Below are 17,599 nucleotides of genomic sequence, written 5' to 3' on the forward strand. Positions count from 1 at the left end.
CTGGGTGAGAGTATTCTGCTTAATTCAGAGACTCTGTCCCTCACCACCCCTTGTTGTAAATAATTTTGTCCACCCTAAGCGTGGAAGGGTATACTCAGACATGAGTCCCTTGCTCATTGCACCATCAGGATTCAAGCAAGCCGGGCCGAAGACGGCTGTAATGCCAGAAACCGGTCCCCGGAAGCTTGTTTCCTTCCCAGTGTAAGAATTGGCTTTTGTAGTTTGGTTTGCCCTGTTCCCATCATGCACTGGGACAGGAACAGACTAATTTGCATACAGCCAGGTTCTGAAACTGGGATGGTGCAATGAGCTAAAAAACGGTGTTGGATCTAGCCCTGATCTCTTGACTGGGTGAGAGTATTCTGCTTAATTCAGAGACTCTGTCCCTCACCACCCCTTGTTGTAAATAATTTTGTCCACCCTAAGCGTGGAAGGGTATACTCAGACATGAATCCCTTGCTCATTGCACCATCAGGATTCAAGCAAGCCGGGCCGAAGACGGCTGTAATGCCAGAAACCGGTCCCCGGAAGCTTGTTTCCTTCCCAGTGTAAGAATTGGCTTTTGTAGTTTGGTTTGCCCTGTTCCCATCATGCACTGGGACAGGAACAGACTAATTTGCATACAGCCAGGTTCTGAAACTGGGATGGTGCAATGAGCTAAAAAACGGTGTTGGATCTAGCCCTGATCTCTTGACTGGGTGAGAGTATTCTGCTTAATTCAGAGACTCTGTCCCTCACCACCCCTTGTTGTAAATAATTTTGTCCACCCTAAGCGTGGAAGGGTATACTCAGACATGAATCCCTTGCTCATTGCACCATCAGGATTCAAGCAAGCCGGGCCGAAGACGGCTGTAATGCCAGAAACCGGTCCCCGGAAGCTTGTTTCCTTCCCAGTGTAAGAATTGGCTTTTGTAGTTTGGTTTGCCCTGTTCCCATCATGCACTGGGACAGGAACAGACTAATTTGCATACAGCCAGGTTCTGAAACTGGGATGGTGCAATGAGCTAAAAAACGGTGTTGGATCTAGCCCTGATCTCTTGACTGGGTGAGAGTATTCTGCTTAATTCAGAGACTCTGTCCCTCACCACCCCTTGTTGTAAATAATTTTGTCCACCCTAAGCGTGGAAGGGTATACTCAGACATGAGTCCCTTGCTCATTGCACCATCAGGATTCAAGCAAGCCGGGCCGAAGACGGCTGTAATGCCAGAAACCGGTCCCCGGAAGCTTGTTTCCTTCCCAGTGTAAGAATTGGCTTTTGTAGTTTGGTTTGCCCTGTTCCCATCATGCACTGGGACAGGAACAGACTAATTTGCATACAGCCAGGTTCTGAAACTGGGATGGTGCAATGAGCTAAAAAACGGTGTTGGATCTAGCCCTGATCTCTTGACTGGGTGAGAGTATTCTGCTTAATTCAGAGACTCTGTCCCTCACCACCCCTTGTTGTAAATAATTTTGTCCACCCTAAGCGTGGAAGGGTATACTCAGACATGAATCCCTTGCTCATTGCACCATCAGGATTCAAGCAAGCCGGGCCGAAGACGGCTGTAATGCCAGAAACCGGTCCCCGGAAGCTTGTTTCCTTCCCAGTGTAAGAATTGGCTTTTGTAGTTTGGTTTGCCCTGTTCCCATCATGCACTGGGACAGGAACAGACTAATTTGCATACAGCCAGGTTCTGAAACTGGGATGGTGCAATGAGCTAAAAAACGGTGTTGGATCTAGCCCTGATCTCTTGACTGGGTGAGAGTATTCTGCTTAATTCAGAGACTCTGTCCCTCACCACCCCTTGTTGTAAATAATTTTGTCCACCCTAAGCGTGGAAGGGTATACTCAGACATGAGTCCCTTGCTCATTGCACCATCAGGATTCAAGCAAGCCGGGCCGAAGACGGCTGTAATGCCAGAAACCGGTCCCCGGAAGCTTGTTTCCTTCCCAGTGTAAGAATTGGCTTTTGTAGTTTGGTTTGCCCTGTTCCCATCATGCACTGGGACAGGAACAGACTAATTTGCATACAGCCAGGTTCTGAAACTGGGATGGTGCAATGAGCTAAAAAACGGTGTTGGATCTAGCCCTGATCTCTTGACTGGGTGAGAGTATTCTGCTTAATTCAGAGACTCTGTCCCTCACCACCCCTTGTTGTAAATAATTTTGTCCACCCTAAGCGTGGAAGCGTATACTCAGACATGAATCCCTTGCTCATTGCACCATCAGGATTCAAGCAAGCCGGGCCGAAGACGGCTGTAATGCCAGAAACCGGTCCCCGGAAGCTTGTTTCCTTCCCAGTGTAAGAATTGGCTTTTGTAGTTTGGTTTGCCCTGTTCCCATCATGCACTGGGACAGGAACAGACTAATTTGCATACAGCCAGGTTCTGAAACTGGGATGGTGCAATGAGCTAAAAAACGGTGTTGGATCTAGCCCTGATCTCTTGACTGGGTGAGAGTATTCTGCTTAATTCAGAGACTCTGTCCCTCACCACCCCTTGTTGTAAATAATTTTGTCCACCCTAAGCGTGGAAGGGTATACTCAGACATGAGTCCCTTGCTCATTGCACCATCAGGATTCAAGCAAGCCGGGCCGAAGACGGCTGTAATGCCAGAAACCGGTCCCCGGAAGCTTGTTTCCTTCCCAGTGTAAGAATTGGCTTTTGTAGTTTGGTTTGCCCTGTTCCCATCATGCACTGGGACAGGAACAGACTAATTTGCATACAGCCAGGTTCTGAAACTGGGATGGTGCAATGAGCTAAAAAACGGTGTTGGATCTAGCCCTGATCTCTTGACTGGGTGAGAGTATTCTGCTTAATTCAGAGACTCTGTCCCTCACCACCCCTTGTTGTAAATAATTTTGTCCACCCTAAGCGTGGAAGGGTATACTCAGACATGAATCCCTTGCTCATTGCACCATCAGGATTCAAGCAAGCCGGGCCGAAGACGGCTGTAATGCCAGAAACCGGTCCCCGGAAGCTTGTTTCCTTCCCAGTGTAAGAATTGGCTTTTGTAGTTTGGTTTGCCCTGTTCCCATCATGCACTGGGACAGGAACAGACTAATTTGCATACAGCCAGGTTCTGAAACTGGGATGGTGCAATGAGCTAAAAAACGGTGTTGGATCTAGCCCTGATCTCTTGACTGGGTGAGAGTATTCTGCTTAATTCAGAGACTCTGTCCCTCACCACCCCTTGTTGTAAATAATTTTGTCCACCCTAAGCGTGGAAGGGTATACTCAGACATGAGTCCCTTGCTCATTGCACCATCAGGATTCAAGCAAGCCGGGCCGAAGACGGCTGTAATGCCAGAAACCGGTCCCCGGAAGCTTGTTTCCTTCCCAGTGTAAGAATTGGCTTTTGTAGTTTGGTTTGCCCTGTTCCCATCATGCACTGGGACAGGAACAGACTAATTTGCATACAGCCAGGTTCTGAAACTGGGATGGTGCAATGAGCTAAAAAACGGTGTTGGATCTAGCCCTGATCTCTTGACTGGGTGAGAGTATTCTGCTTAATTCAGAGACTCTGTCCCTCACCACCCCTTGTTGTAAATAATTTTGTCCACCCTAAGCGTGGAAGGGTATACTCAGACATGAATCCCTTGCTCATTGCACCATCAGGATTCAAGCAAGCCGGGCCGAAGACGGCTGTAATGCCAGAAACCGGTCCCCGGAAGCTTGTTTCCTTCCCAGTGTAAGAATTGGCTTTTGTAGTTTGGTTTGCCCTGTTCCCATCATGCACTGGGACAGGAACAGACTAATTTGCATACAGCCAGGTTCTGAAACTGGGATGGTGCAATGAGCTAAAAAACGGTGTTGGATCTAGCCCTGATCTCTTGACTGGGTGAGAGTATTCTGCTTAATTCAGAGACTCTGTCCCTCACCACCCCTTGTTGTAAATAATTTTGTCCACCCTAAGCGTGGAAGGGTATACTCAGACATGAGTCCCTTGCTCATTGCACCATCAGGATTCAAGCAAGCCGGGCCGAAGACGGCTGTAATGCCAGAAACCGGTCCCCGGAAGCTTGTTTCCTTCCCAGTGTAAGAATTGGCTTTTGTAGTTTGGTTTGCCCTGTTCCCATCATGCACTGGGACAGGAACAGACTAATTTGCATACAGCCAGGTTCTGAAACTGGGATGGTGCAATGAGCTAAAAAACGGTGTTGGATCTAGCCCTGATCTCTTGACTGGGTGAGAGTATTCTGCTTAATTCAGAGACTCTGTCCCTCACCACCCCTTGTTGTAAATAATGAATATATTATTTTAACAAATCCAATAGCTTAGTTTTTATAGGATGGCCAATGAGATATATTGGGACATCTTATGAATAACTATTTATGATTATTTGATAGTTAGAATTGCTTTATTACGAAGTATCTTTAAAATAAAAATTATTTAGAAGAAACATTATCATGAATTATTAACAGCGTGATGTTCTACGGAAGTTCATTAATTAATATGTTTTAGGAATAGTTTGTATGAACCAGTCGTATGAATTATTAATTTTGAGATGAAATTGATGATGCTGTTAATTTTTTCCAATAAAAAAATGTATGATTTGTTTAATGATCAATGTCCAGTACAAATTTTGTTGAGAATGGGTATATTTCCACCTTGTGCAAGATGTTTAGTATACAAGTAAGTAACCAAAGGTATTACATTTCCACCTCCAGTCATGGAGATGTTCCAGAAAAGTGTTTGGTCAAACTCTACATAAATTCGGATTAAAGCCAGACTTGTGAGGGCACTAGATTTTATCACTTTTGTGGAGCTTTATATTATGATTTCCATAGGTGAATTTCTACACGTTTTTTCTTTCTCTCTATGTTATTAGAGGTTGAATTCTCAGAGGCCCAACCAAGCAGTGGCAATAATAAAGTAAAAAAAATGATGCCTAGGGATAAATAATCTAAACAAATGAGAAAAAAAAGATACCATAAATCATCCCTTTCGCATGTGTTATTCCATCAGAGAATTAAATCTATCAATCCAAATCCCTTAACTAATGACAACCAAAAAAAGAATATAATAAGATAGAAATTATTTGTGGTATTTATTCAACCTTCTTTTTTTCAACAAAGTGTGTAGTGTTTTTTCTCATTACTTTGAAAACACATACAAACCTTTATATATGGAATAACATGTGAAAGGGATAATTTATGGTATCTTTTTTCCTCATTTGTTTAGATTATTTATCCGCAGGCATCATTTTTTGTACTTTATTATTGATCTCCCAGATGCCGGTGGGTTATTTGGGTTACCCCTGTATTCTTATCAACCAAGCAGTGGCAGCTGCTATTAATGATAAGTGGTAAGTGGATGTGGAAGGGGGTTGGGGGTAAATAACAAAAAAATAAAATAAAAAAGTGCTTACCTGTTGGCTGCCATCTCAGTGTTCTTCTGCTCCGGTCCTAATTTCTCATGCGCTGGTGCACACTACCTGGCTGTGCAGCACAGCTCAGGTGGAGAGATCTAAGTGTGCATATTGGTTTGGCCATCCTTAGACAGCCAGTCAAACCAAAATGCGCACTTACAGTACCCACTACTCCTCATCGCCCTGCTGTCATCATGGCCCGCCCTTCCCTAGACTTGGCTGGCTCTAGTGCTTTAAGAAAAATTAAATGAAAATAAAATGGCTTTATTATCATTTTTTTCCATGTTTCTCCCTGCTGGCTCTCGGCAGGAGGGGCAAGGCTCCTCCTCAATAACAGAGGAGCCGCCGCTGCAACCAGGTGGATTGTTGCAGAGCTAGCACAGTCCCATCTTGGAGCAAAAGGTACATACGTTCAGGGAAAAGTGCAACATTTGTGTGGGAGCTAGATTACATTTCTTTTGAGTGTTTTTATGGCTGATATGCAAAATTTACTGTTTGTCATCAGAGGTTCTATTCTCGAAAGAAGAGTTACAGAGCTTCTGTTTCTCTTATTTTTGTTAGTACAGGTTCTATTTCCAGAGATTTCAGTCTAACCCATTCCCCTTAACTTTTATTTTTTGTTTAAATGTGTTTATTGGGTTTTTGTTTGCATTTTACATTCAGCATGACAGTGATTATGCAGTACAGTGGTGAATGACTGTAAGTACATAATATCAGTAAACGCCGAGTAGCCTTCCTTATACAGTAATCATGTGTTGATCAACCAATCCAAGCTGTTCAGTACATTAATGTTTACCAAATAGTCCCCTGCAATGTCAGTAGCTTACCCCTGAAGAGAGCAGAGACTGTCCGTGACCTATCATTCTCAGCATGGTAATGACCCTGTGGTATGTTGACCTTTACTCAGTAGCCTCAGGTATTGCCGACGAGGACGGCATGATACGTGTCTGCATGTGTCATCATGTCGTCCTTGTCTATAGGTCTTTCCAATAAACCATTGGTAGGGGGGGGGATACCCACTCCAGTCTAAACTTTGTAACTTTTTCAACCTGTGGGATTGTTGTATCGTCTCTGCCTGACCTGTGTCTAGGGACAGGGCAGGCAATGCAGGAAGGGGCGTGGGCGAAGGGCGGAAAGTGAATGTTACAGTTAGTTACGAGTATGGCATGGTAGAATAAAGACGTGCCTAGAACGTACTCCTGGCTCCTGTGTTTTATTGGGGACAAGGCGACACTGGCGACGAGGATGAGATCGCCAAACACCCATTCCATGCTTTAACAGCCCCAGCCGTCTGTGTACGGCCCGACGACAGAGAGCCTGCAGCCTGTTACCGGCGGCGCGAAAGAGCGCGAAAAGGTGAAAGACGCTCTACACGCCGTGTCGGAAGCTGCCTGGGAGCGTGACGGCTCCGAAATCGTGGACTTTGCCTGCATGCAGCTTCGGTGATGCACCAAGACTGCCCAACCCAAAGAACTGCAAAAAAATCCGACGCCCGAGTTGAAAAATGGCGCGAAACTGCGGAAGACCCCGGCGAATGTTCCCGACCCTGCCAACTGTGAGCGGAGAGCGTGAAGGTGAGTCCCGAACGCTGGAATAACCGGCAAAACCTGAATTTCTTAAAAAAAAAGGCAAGAAAGAAAGAAAAGAAACTGTGACTCAAAGGCAATACAGTGTGTCCCGAGTGGCGGCCATCTTGAAGTCAGGCACCAGCCATGGACACCCGTTGGATTTCTGAGGTCGGCCATCTTGGAGTCAGGCAATATTGGATTTAATACTCAAACTATTAAACAAGCACGGCTGAGGCCAAGTAGTATTGAATTATATGTCCGAACTGCAAAATAAACTGATCGATAGCCAGCTAGGTGACGTGATCAGGCGGAGATGTCTGTCATTAACTCGACAGGCGCGTCAGGAGGAGGAGCGGCAGCTCCACACACACCACCACCACTCGCACCATCTCCACAAGTACTCATGGGAGTACCATATCTGCGGCCACCGGACCCTCTAGAGTTGACGTCCGGAAATAACAAGGGGCCTAAGTGGAAGAGCTTGGCTGAAGACTTTGAGGACTATATGACCGGGTCTCAAGTACAAGATCCTAAGCAAAAATTTATAGCTCTGCGAAATTTGGTGGGAAAGGACGTTGCGCAGATCATCAAAGAACTGCCAAATGCACCTACTGCCTCCTATGATGACGTAAAAGGAGCCCTTGATCGGAGGTTTCTGCACAAATTTAACTTAGATTATGAGCGCTACACATTTAATCTAGCGTCCCAAGAAAAAGACGAACACGTGTGATTTCATTGTGCGCATCAGGCGGCTAGCTCGTCACTGCGAGTTCGACGCTTTCACCACTGAAGATGCGTTGCGACTGCGCATAATTGAAGGCTGCCAATCTGCTGCTCCGGCGACTGGTGAAGAAGCACTACACTCTGGAAGAAATTGAAGAAATGACACGAATCAACGACCAAGCAGAAGACCATGCAAAGAAAATGGAAATTAACAAGACTGAAAAAAAGGAACAAGCATTCAGATTGCAAGCACACAAGGAGAAGAAACACCGGACAGACCATCATAAGTCAAGCAAACCGACACGTTTCGCAACTTCCCGGAGGACATCATCACGGCAGGAGTCGCGACGCACCAAGTCCAGCAAGACGGCACCAGCGTGCTACAGGTGTGGCCAGGAATACCCCCACTCAGGACAGTGTCCGGCCATTGGTCAGCAGTGTCATCGCTGTGGAAGGGAGAATCACTTCGAAGTGGTTTGTCAAACTCAACGATCAGGGCGAAGATCGTCCACGTCAAGACCAATCACACAACACCACTCTTGTGCAGTGAAGGGAAGGGAAGGACGTTCCTCTAGTTCATCCCGGTCGAGCGTACACTCTACTAGCTCATACCGATCACGAAGATCGACATCCAGTGAATCGTCATCACCCACCCCTGTGTCACAAGACAGTGACGAATACATCTGCATGGTGTCAGACCCGGACCGGCTAAAAAAATACCCGAAACTAGACATCCGAATAGGAGACCAGCCTGCAAAATTTGTACTAGACTCTGGAGCTTCTTTAAACTACATCTGTGCCCTTGAATATCAAAGCATGAAGCCACGGCCGAAACTAGAACCTGCAGCTGTCCGAATACTTACCTGGATGTCCAGGAAACCACTGCCATGTTTAGGCCGCTTCAGCACGACTCTATCGTACAAGGATCGACAAATTCCAGCCTACATTCATGTGGTTGAAGGCCCGGACCTGGCTGACTGCCTGCTTAGTCTGCCGACAGCTGAACGACTCAAAACTCGTGGAACTCCTCTACATGACCGAAGATGCCCCAGACATTGTCTCTAAGTTTCCAAACCTCTTCAAAGGGCTAGGAAAACTCAATCAATTCAAAGTAAAACTACACATAGATGAGCGAGTGACTCCAGTGGCGCAACACCACAGGAAAGTGCCTTTTCACCTACAACAGGCAGTAGATGATGAACTCCAAGACCTACTAAAGACAGATATCATTGAGCGCACATCAGGGCCAACACCGTGGGTGTCACCAGTAGTGGTAGTGCCTAAGAAAGGACAAGACAACAAAGTGCGTTTGTGTGTGGACATGCGCGCGCCCAACACGGCCATCGAAAGAGAACGACACCCAGGACCACACATTAGCGATATGATTGCTCGTCTCAATGGCGCCACGGTATTCTCGAAACTCGATCTTAATAAGGGATCCCACCAGCTGGAACTACACGACAAATCACGCTATATCACGACCTTCATAACCCACCATGGACTCTTTGTTACAAGCGATTGAATTTCGGCATCTCCTCGGCTGCCGAGATTTTCCAAGAAGCCATTCAGCGAGTAATTCAAGGGATCCCGAATGCGTTCAACTACAGTGACGATCTCCTGGTGTTTGGAAAGGATCAGACTGAACATGACACCGCTCTGGACAGAGTATGCCACGCATTACTGAATGCCAACCTAACTCTGAATCCAGACAAATGCGAGTTCCACAGAACAACCCTGAAATTTTATGGTCACATCTTCTCCAAAGATGGCATGAAACCAGACCCGGAGAAAGTATCCGCCCTTGCAGACACTCTGACACCACGAGACGTCAGTGATCTCTGCTCATTTCTAGGGATGGCGAGTTACTGCGCACGTTACATTCGGTATTACGCTACCATCAGCTACCCCCTCAGAGAGCTCACCCGTCAAGGCCAGCAATTTTCATGGACAGCTGCCTGTGAACACTCCTTCAACAAAATCAAACAAACTGTCAGTTCTGCCATCAACTTGGCATACTTTGACACTAAGAAAAGAACCGAGCTTACTGTCGACGCCAGCCCGGTGGGCCTGGGCGCCATCCTGGCGCAGTATCAGGAAGATTCAGAGCAACGCCATATCATCGCCTATGCCAGCCGCAGTCTCACCGACACCGAGAAGGCGTACTCCCTACCGGAAAAAGAGAGCCTTGCGGTGGTATGGACCTGTGAACATTTCCATCTCTTTGTGTATGGCAAACACTTCACCATCATCACGGACCACCAAGCTCTTATCACCATATTTGGCAATTCCAAAGCCAAGATGCCTCCACGCATTGAAAGATGGGGACTACGTCTCAAAGACTATGTATACACCATCATCCACAAACCAGGAAAGTCGGAACACCCAGCAGACTACATATCCCGACACCCTCAGGCACTTACCAGCGAGAAGTGCTCGCTAGCAGAAGAGTATATCCACTTCGTCATCGACACTGCATGTCCGCCTACAGTACCCCTGGAAGCGATCCGGGAAGCGTCCAACCAAGATCCTGTCTTACAAGACGTCATAGCTCGCATACGCAGCAACTCGTGGCGACATGTACAAGACAGCTCCCAGAACTCCGGTCAGGGTGTCCAAGAACTGGTGGCGTTCAAGCACATCCACGAGGAGCTGTCCATTAGTGAGGATGGTTTGCTCCTGAGAGGGGAAAGGATAGTGATCCCACAAACACTACAGCAAGGAGTGATCAACCTTGCTCATGAAGGCCACAGAGGGATAAGTGCCACAAAAAAGGCTCTACGAGAGCGCGTCTGGTTCCCGTCACTTGACCAGATGGTGGAGGTCACTCTCAAAGACTGTGTCTCATGCCAATTAGTGAGCCGTGACGAACCACCAGCCCCCCTACAAATGTCAGAGCTACCAGATGGAGTATGGCAGCAAGTCACCATCGACTTCTTCAGCCCTCTAAGATCAGGCCAGTACATTGTTGTCATCATGGACGAATACTCCCGATTTCCGATTGCACACCTAGTGGCATCCACTAAGGCGACAGCAGTAATCCCAGTCCTTGATGAGACCTTCGCGGGATAGGGTATTCCGCTGAGAGTCAAGTCTGACAATGGGCCACCGTTCAATGGCCACGAATTCGCAGAGTTCGCAAAACACCTCAATTTTAAGCACAAAAAGATCACACCTTTATGGCCTCAAGCTAACGGCATGGTGGAGCGCTTTATGGGGACTTTGAAGAAAGCGGTTCAACAAGCGGAACTGGCTCGCCGAGACATCCAACAGGCCTTGAATGAAGTGCTGTGGGCATATCGCACCACACCCCACAACACCACCAACATATGCCCAGCCACTCTGATGCTAGGAAGGATTCCTCGCACACGTTTGCCTACACTAGACAATGCTCTCCAGCCTCAAACTGTGAATGTCGATCATGACACACTAGTCAAACTAGATCATGACAAGAAGCTAAAGATGAAAACCTATGCTGGCCGACGCAGACACGCGAAACACACGGATGTCCAAGGAGGAGACTGGGTGATGGTTCGGCGTGAACGAAAAACGAAAGCAGACAGTCGTTATCTCGCCCATCCTTTGAAAGTTAGTAGCCGGAAAGGGACCATGATCACAGCGGAGGCTGACCACAAGCGGATAACCCGAAATATCTCACACTTCAAGAAGTGTAACTCTAGCAGCCACGATGAGAATCAACCACGTGAATCTTCCAATGGCACGGTGAGTCAAAGTGAGAATAGTGACCAAGATCATCTCCGTCCAGCAAGGCATGAAGAATCTATGTCACCGACTCAGGACACCAGAGCAACTCAGTCGCCCCCGACGACAGGTCAAACGACCAGCGCGCCTCATTGAAGAAATCTGAGAGACAGTAAGACTCTTTGTACAAAAGGGGGAGGTGTCGTATCGTCTCTGCCTGACCTGTGTCTAGGGACAGGGAAGGCAATGCAGGAAGGGGCGTGGGCGAAGGGCGGAAAGGGAATGTTACAGTTAGTTACAAGTATGGCATGGTAGAATAAAGACGTGCCTAGAACATACTCCTGGCTCCTGTGTTTTATTGGGGACAAGGCGACAGGGGTTAACATGGTGGGGTGGGGCGGCCCAGGGGGGAGCGGGAGGTTATCAGCTGTGCTGGGGTGGGGTTGCAATTATCTTTGATTGTATAGTACGGTAGCGTGCGGGGAGTCAGGAGCGTGTGCTGGATAGCAAGGGTCACAGGGTGCGGAGCTATGTGGTGTTCAGGTGGTTTTGTGACTGTGTCATTGAGGTGCAGGGGCCGGAGTAGCTGTTCGGGTCTGATTTATGTGATGATCAGAGTCAGGGACATGGTTGGTTGGGAAAGGCTATCTAACAACATTGTGCAGGGCATTAAGACTGCAAGGGCCATATCATCAAGGAACAGCAACAAGCTTATCGCCGGTTTCGCGGCAGAAAACTGCTGCTTAAGCAGCGATAATGGGCTTGATAATATGCCCTTGAGAATTCCAATAGAAGTCCATGTTCTGGTGTGAACATGGCTTCTATTGGAATTCTCCAGGGAATATTATCAAGCCCATTATCGCCGCTTTAGTGGCAGTTTTCTGCCGCTAAACCGGCGATAATTTTAACGCCGTTCTTGATAATATGCCTCCGAGTAAGTATTACGTTTTCAGAACTACCGTGATCCTAGTCTTCACCAATGTTACTGGCTCGATAAGTTTAAAATGCTTAATTTGCCAAACATTTCTCTAAAAATGACACCTCTCATAGTAACCAAATGATAGAGAATGCTCCACGAATGTGGGCCACATTTTTTGGCAGTCCCCGCGCCAAATTGTGACCTCAATCCGACCCTGCCAATTTAATCCACCTATACATGTCTTACATGGTTTGGTTTGCCATTGTGCTGTTTCATGTATTTTGTTTTTTGATTTGTGCGAATACTGCTTGAAGACAGAACAAGCTAAGTTACAGATGCCCAAATTGATGGTGTCAAGAGTGGCCAGCACCGCAGTCTGTTCCCAAATAATTCACCCAATGTCCACTTCAGTTAATGTACTTTTTAATGATGCTAAAAAATTTCACTGAAAAGTTGTGAGGTCTGTTGCCAGGCCTAATGCTCTGACCTTTACTTTTAGTGCACTGCGCTGTGTTGATTACACATTTAAGACAAATGTATTTTGCTGAAAAAACGTGGAAAAATACCAGTTAAAGTACCCTGGAATGTTAAGCAGTCTTGGGGCCTCCATGATGTACAAATAATTGTCTTAATTTAGCTTCAACGTGCTTTTCAGAGATACTGACTTGATTGGTGACAAATGCAAATATTTAGCTTCCAAAACAAGTACCGCAGAGTGCTTATCCCAGCGCTGTTGCAGCATAACTGATTGTCATCTAAGAAGTTTCATGAATGTTGTGCAGCTAAAATAAATTTCCTGTGTTTGTGCAGCTAAGGCCATGTAAAGTGTTTATGGATGTCAGCGCCATGACGACACAGAATAAAGGTGTGTCATATCATCGTAATATAACTTGTGTGGCACAAATACACAAAGGCCAACCCTCCCGATTCAGGCAGGAGACTACCGATTTTAAAGCTAGTCTCCTACTTCTCGATTCCTGCATCGGAAGGCTTCAGCCAGCAGGGACTGATCTTGTGTGATTTGGAGTATGCACTGCCAGTTACCTGCTCCTGCAGGCCAAGGCATAACATATTTGTCAATCTCTCTCTACCTGCCAAAACGTTTTCCCTGTGCTCTTTACAGGTAAGGAAAAGACATAAATTAACTTTTTTGATATCCGATCCTTCAGCAGCACACGTACAAGCCTCATACATTTCAGTAGATCCGATTCAGGCCTCAATAGAATTCAATGGGAGAAAATACATTCTCCCGATTATTTTTATAAAATATCCCACTTTCCTCTTCTAAAATGTTGGCATGTATGCATTTATTTGCGAAAATGGTGGAATGTCCGCTAAATTTAGGAGAAAATCGCCCCAGTCATAGGGACCATAGAATGGTTTTGGCAATTTGAGTGCACGTCCAAGAAGAGACTACTGACATTCCCTCATCGGAACATCTCCCCCACCCCTCTGAGTTATTGTCGACATGTGGCACCATCGGATGTCCAAAAATACAGATCTTTCCATAAACAAAGGTACCCCATGGACTGGGCTTTTGCTGTGTCTGCTCATTCAAGTACATGCTTTACACACTTTTTTTTTAATTTATTTTTATTTAATAAAAAAAAGGCACAATAATTATTTCCTATTACATGTTACAAACGGGTGATATGGTCCACTTTTTTTTTATACAATGTTGGCAATCCTATACGGACATTACAAAGACCATTATATTCAAGCTATAACCTACACAGCGTAACCACCATCAATATTGGTCACATTCAAAGATTCAATTTCTGGAGGCATGGAGGGTAGTTCGCATATATATCCTCTATAAGTATTCCAGCTCCTCCATTTTTTAATCCATTTTCTGGGACACCCCCTATGCACATACACCGTTCTCTCCGCCACGATGACAGTGTCCATGTCTCTACACCACTCCGCCAATGCTGGGGCAGTTACCGCACCCCAATGGCTGGCAACATTCCTCTTGGCTATCATGATACCCAGAGTAGCCAAGGTCTGTAGCTTTGAATTTAAATTTGTTGCATCCCCAAATGTTAAGTAAATAGCATTTGGGCTCCGTGGGGACTAGGTTTCCAGTTACCCTCGTAATGAGGGGCATAACAGAATCCCAGTACGACACTACGGCAGGGCATGCCCAGATAGTGTGGAAAAACATGCCAACCTCCCCACTTTTTCGCAGGCAGAGCGGGTTGTCTACATTTCCAATCTTACAGAGGGTAGTCCTGGTGTAATAAATTCGATGAAGAATTTTGAGTTGTACTAGACGTAGTTTGGATGTGATCGCTACCTCTCTGGGGGACGCTTGCGCCTCCTGCCAATCTGTGTCATCCAAGTCACCCAGGTCTGCCTGCCATTTGTCTTTATGCTTCTCCATCGGATCCGACATGTTATTGACAATTTTCCTATATGTCAGGGAGATTGCTTTTTTGTCCATATAGTCCGTCAGTAGTCTGTCCTCTAGCGGGGATGCTTCAGCTTTACGCACTTTTGTAAGCTTATCTCCATCTTTACAGTGAGTGCCGGTGTGTTTGCTCGCTGCTCACTGCCCTGGTCGCCAGCAGCGATTTTGGGGCATTCCAGCAACTGCGCTCCCTAAATTACACAGAAGTGTGCTGTTAGGAGGTGGCCACTGGCGATATGGATAGCGCTTTACTCCATTTCAAGGCCCCAAAGCGAGGAGAGAGCTGCCCTAAATGCAGCACGCATCAGTAAGGTACTAACTTCATAAATAGTGCTTCATTTAATATGATTCCTGAATCTGTATTGGATCTAGTCACGTTGCAAAGGCATCCGTGCCAGCAACAGAACTAGCCCTTTCACTTTAAAGGTATAAAGCCTCGGATCCTGAGTCTCTGTTTCAGGGACCCCTCCTTGCCAGCCCTAACTACATCCACACACCACGCAAGGGTTATGTCTTGTCAGCCTCATTGGGCCATAAATCTTCTCAGGCTACTCGGTTTTCGACATTAAGGCTAGTCATAGCAGCAGTGTAATGGCAGCGCTGCGATCAGAATTTGTTTTAAATCTCTCTATATTGTGTACAGAGCAGCACATGATTTGGGCCCAGTCCCATTGCAGGAGAGGTTTATCTGGTATAATCCTAAAAGGCAGCTTCGCTCTTCCAATGCAAATCTGATAATGACGACCAGATTCAAGAAAACCAGGATAGGGGGCAGAGCCTTTGGCGTGGCCGCCGCACGCCTATGGAATGAATTACCCCCGACCATTAGACAGGCCAACTCTTTGACCTGTTTCAGAAAGAATCTGAAAACCTGGTTGTTCCCAAGGGCGGAAAACTAGACCCTCCACTGTTATCTTAGGTCTGTTCACGTGACGACTACTCTTAAGTCTAAGCGCCAGGATACCCGTAGGGTGACAGTCTGCGCTATATAAATCCTCAATACAATACAATACTCCTATTTAGTTTTCTACTCTGTATGAGGCTCTCACGTCACGTTTCATATTTTAATCTTCTTCCATGAAGCATGCTTGTAGCTGGAATTGTGCTGTCTCCAACAGGTGTGCTGGTATCAGGGCCAGACTGGGAACCCAAAGCAGCCCATGCAATTTTATCAGACCGGCCACCACCCGGGGGTGGGGGTGGGGGGGTTCAAACGTGAAGCACTGCTTCTTAACAAAGAGCGCCCCAGCACTGCTTCTTTTGTTACTGAGGGTCTATATTGCAGCATCGCTGCAAAACCGGCCCCACCTCTTCCAGCGTCCTGGGCAAAAACACCTGATGCCTGCTACGGCTAGTCCGGCCCTGGCTTGTATATTCAACCCTCATTTGCCACAGGCCTGCTTTTTTAATTCATTGTTTTGTCACTGTACATATATTTTGAAAGGGTTTTCATTGACGCCTTCTGCGGCGATACTATTGTGGATGGCTTCGGGACTGACTCTCCACTTCAAGCTTCCGGGTCCAGAAAGATGCTGTCCCTACTGCGAAACAGAATCCCTGTTTTGTTCCAGCAATAATGTTCTATTCCATTTCTTAATGCTTGTTTACTTATGCATTTGCTGGAATAACCTGAGAGGTTTCTTTTTCACATGCTTCTTGGACAAGATGGAGGTTTTTGTATGGAAGCCATGGGATGTGGCGCTAGAGGTGATGACAAGAGAACCTCCATAATGGCTTGTGTCTGATGGTGGCCAAGTATTTACAGCAAGGGCAGTGCTTAGAGGCACACACAGATGGGTCAACATCAAAGGGCAAGCAGTACTGTATTGGCATTTATACTGCACTTTTGTAACACTTCTAAGCACCTAATCGCTTTTGGAATCGCCAAGTAAATAGATACTCTGTCATGCATGAGTGAGATGTGGGGTAACCAGTTTTGGGAGTATGACTTTTGGTTGAGTGCGCCATTCATGTCGCCACAAGCATGTTGCAGGGCTTTAATGCATGAGGTGAGGCTCAAAAGAGTGTGAGACAAGGGATCCCTGTCTGTATAAACAGACCAATATTTATTTTCTGTTGAGGCTGATTGAAATGTTTGTTTTAGGGAACCGCCAGATCTTCATTTTATTTCTGTAAATTTCGGTGATTGCTTATTATCTATTTTTCCGTAGGTTGATCCAGAGCTTCATATTCTGTGTAGCATACCTGGATATTTAGTGTGACACGCAACACCACATAATTCCACACAACACAATTCACCATAACCCATCATAATTACACTCCATGAGGCACAGGGTCAGAGCTGATTTGCCTATAGCCAGTGTCTGACCCAGGGTGGTGTGGAGTGCAAAAAAACGATGGATTTAGGCCCAGATCCTTGTACTGGGGTGAATGTATGACATTGTTCTACATTCTGTCCATCAACTGTGTTTTTTGCAATTTTCACCCCGAGTGGGCTGGGTATGCTCAGACGTGAGTCCCAGGCTCTCCACACCACTGGAGTCAAGCTATCCAGGCTGATGAAGGCTGATAGCCAGAAACCGGTCCTTGGATGCTTGATTCCGGTCTGGGAAAGACATGGCTTGGTAGTTCGGACTGGACTGTTCCCATGAGGCACAGGGTCAGAGCTGATTTGCATATAGCCAGTGTCTGGCCCAGGGTGGTGTGGAGTGCAAAAAAACGATGGATTTAGGCCCAGATCCTTGTACTGGGGTGAATGTATGACATTGTTATACATTCTGTCCATCAACTGTGTTTTTTGCTTGTTATTTCTAAAGCAGGCATGCTTTCTACCACTACCCCAATTCATGTAGATTGGTCTGACCACCACCTCATCCCATTCTCTCTTCAACTTTCACACTCTATAACTCTTGGCCAACCCAAGAGGGCCATCTCCTGGTTCCGTGATGCCAAAAATATTGATGTCGGT

This window comes from Lissotriton helveticus, chromosome 5_1 (assembly GCF_964261635.1).
Source record: "Lissotriton helveticus chromosome 5_1, aLisHel1.1, whole genome shotgun sequence".
NCBI lineage: Eukaryota > Metazoa > Chordata > Amphibia > Caudata > Salamandridae > Lissotriton > Lissotriton helveticus.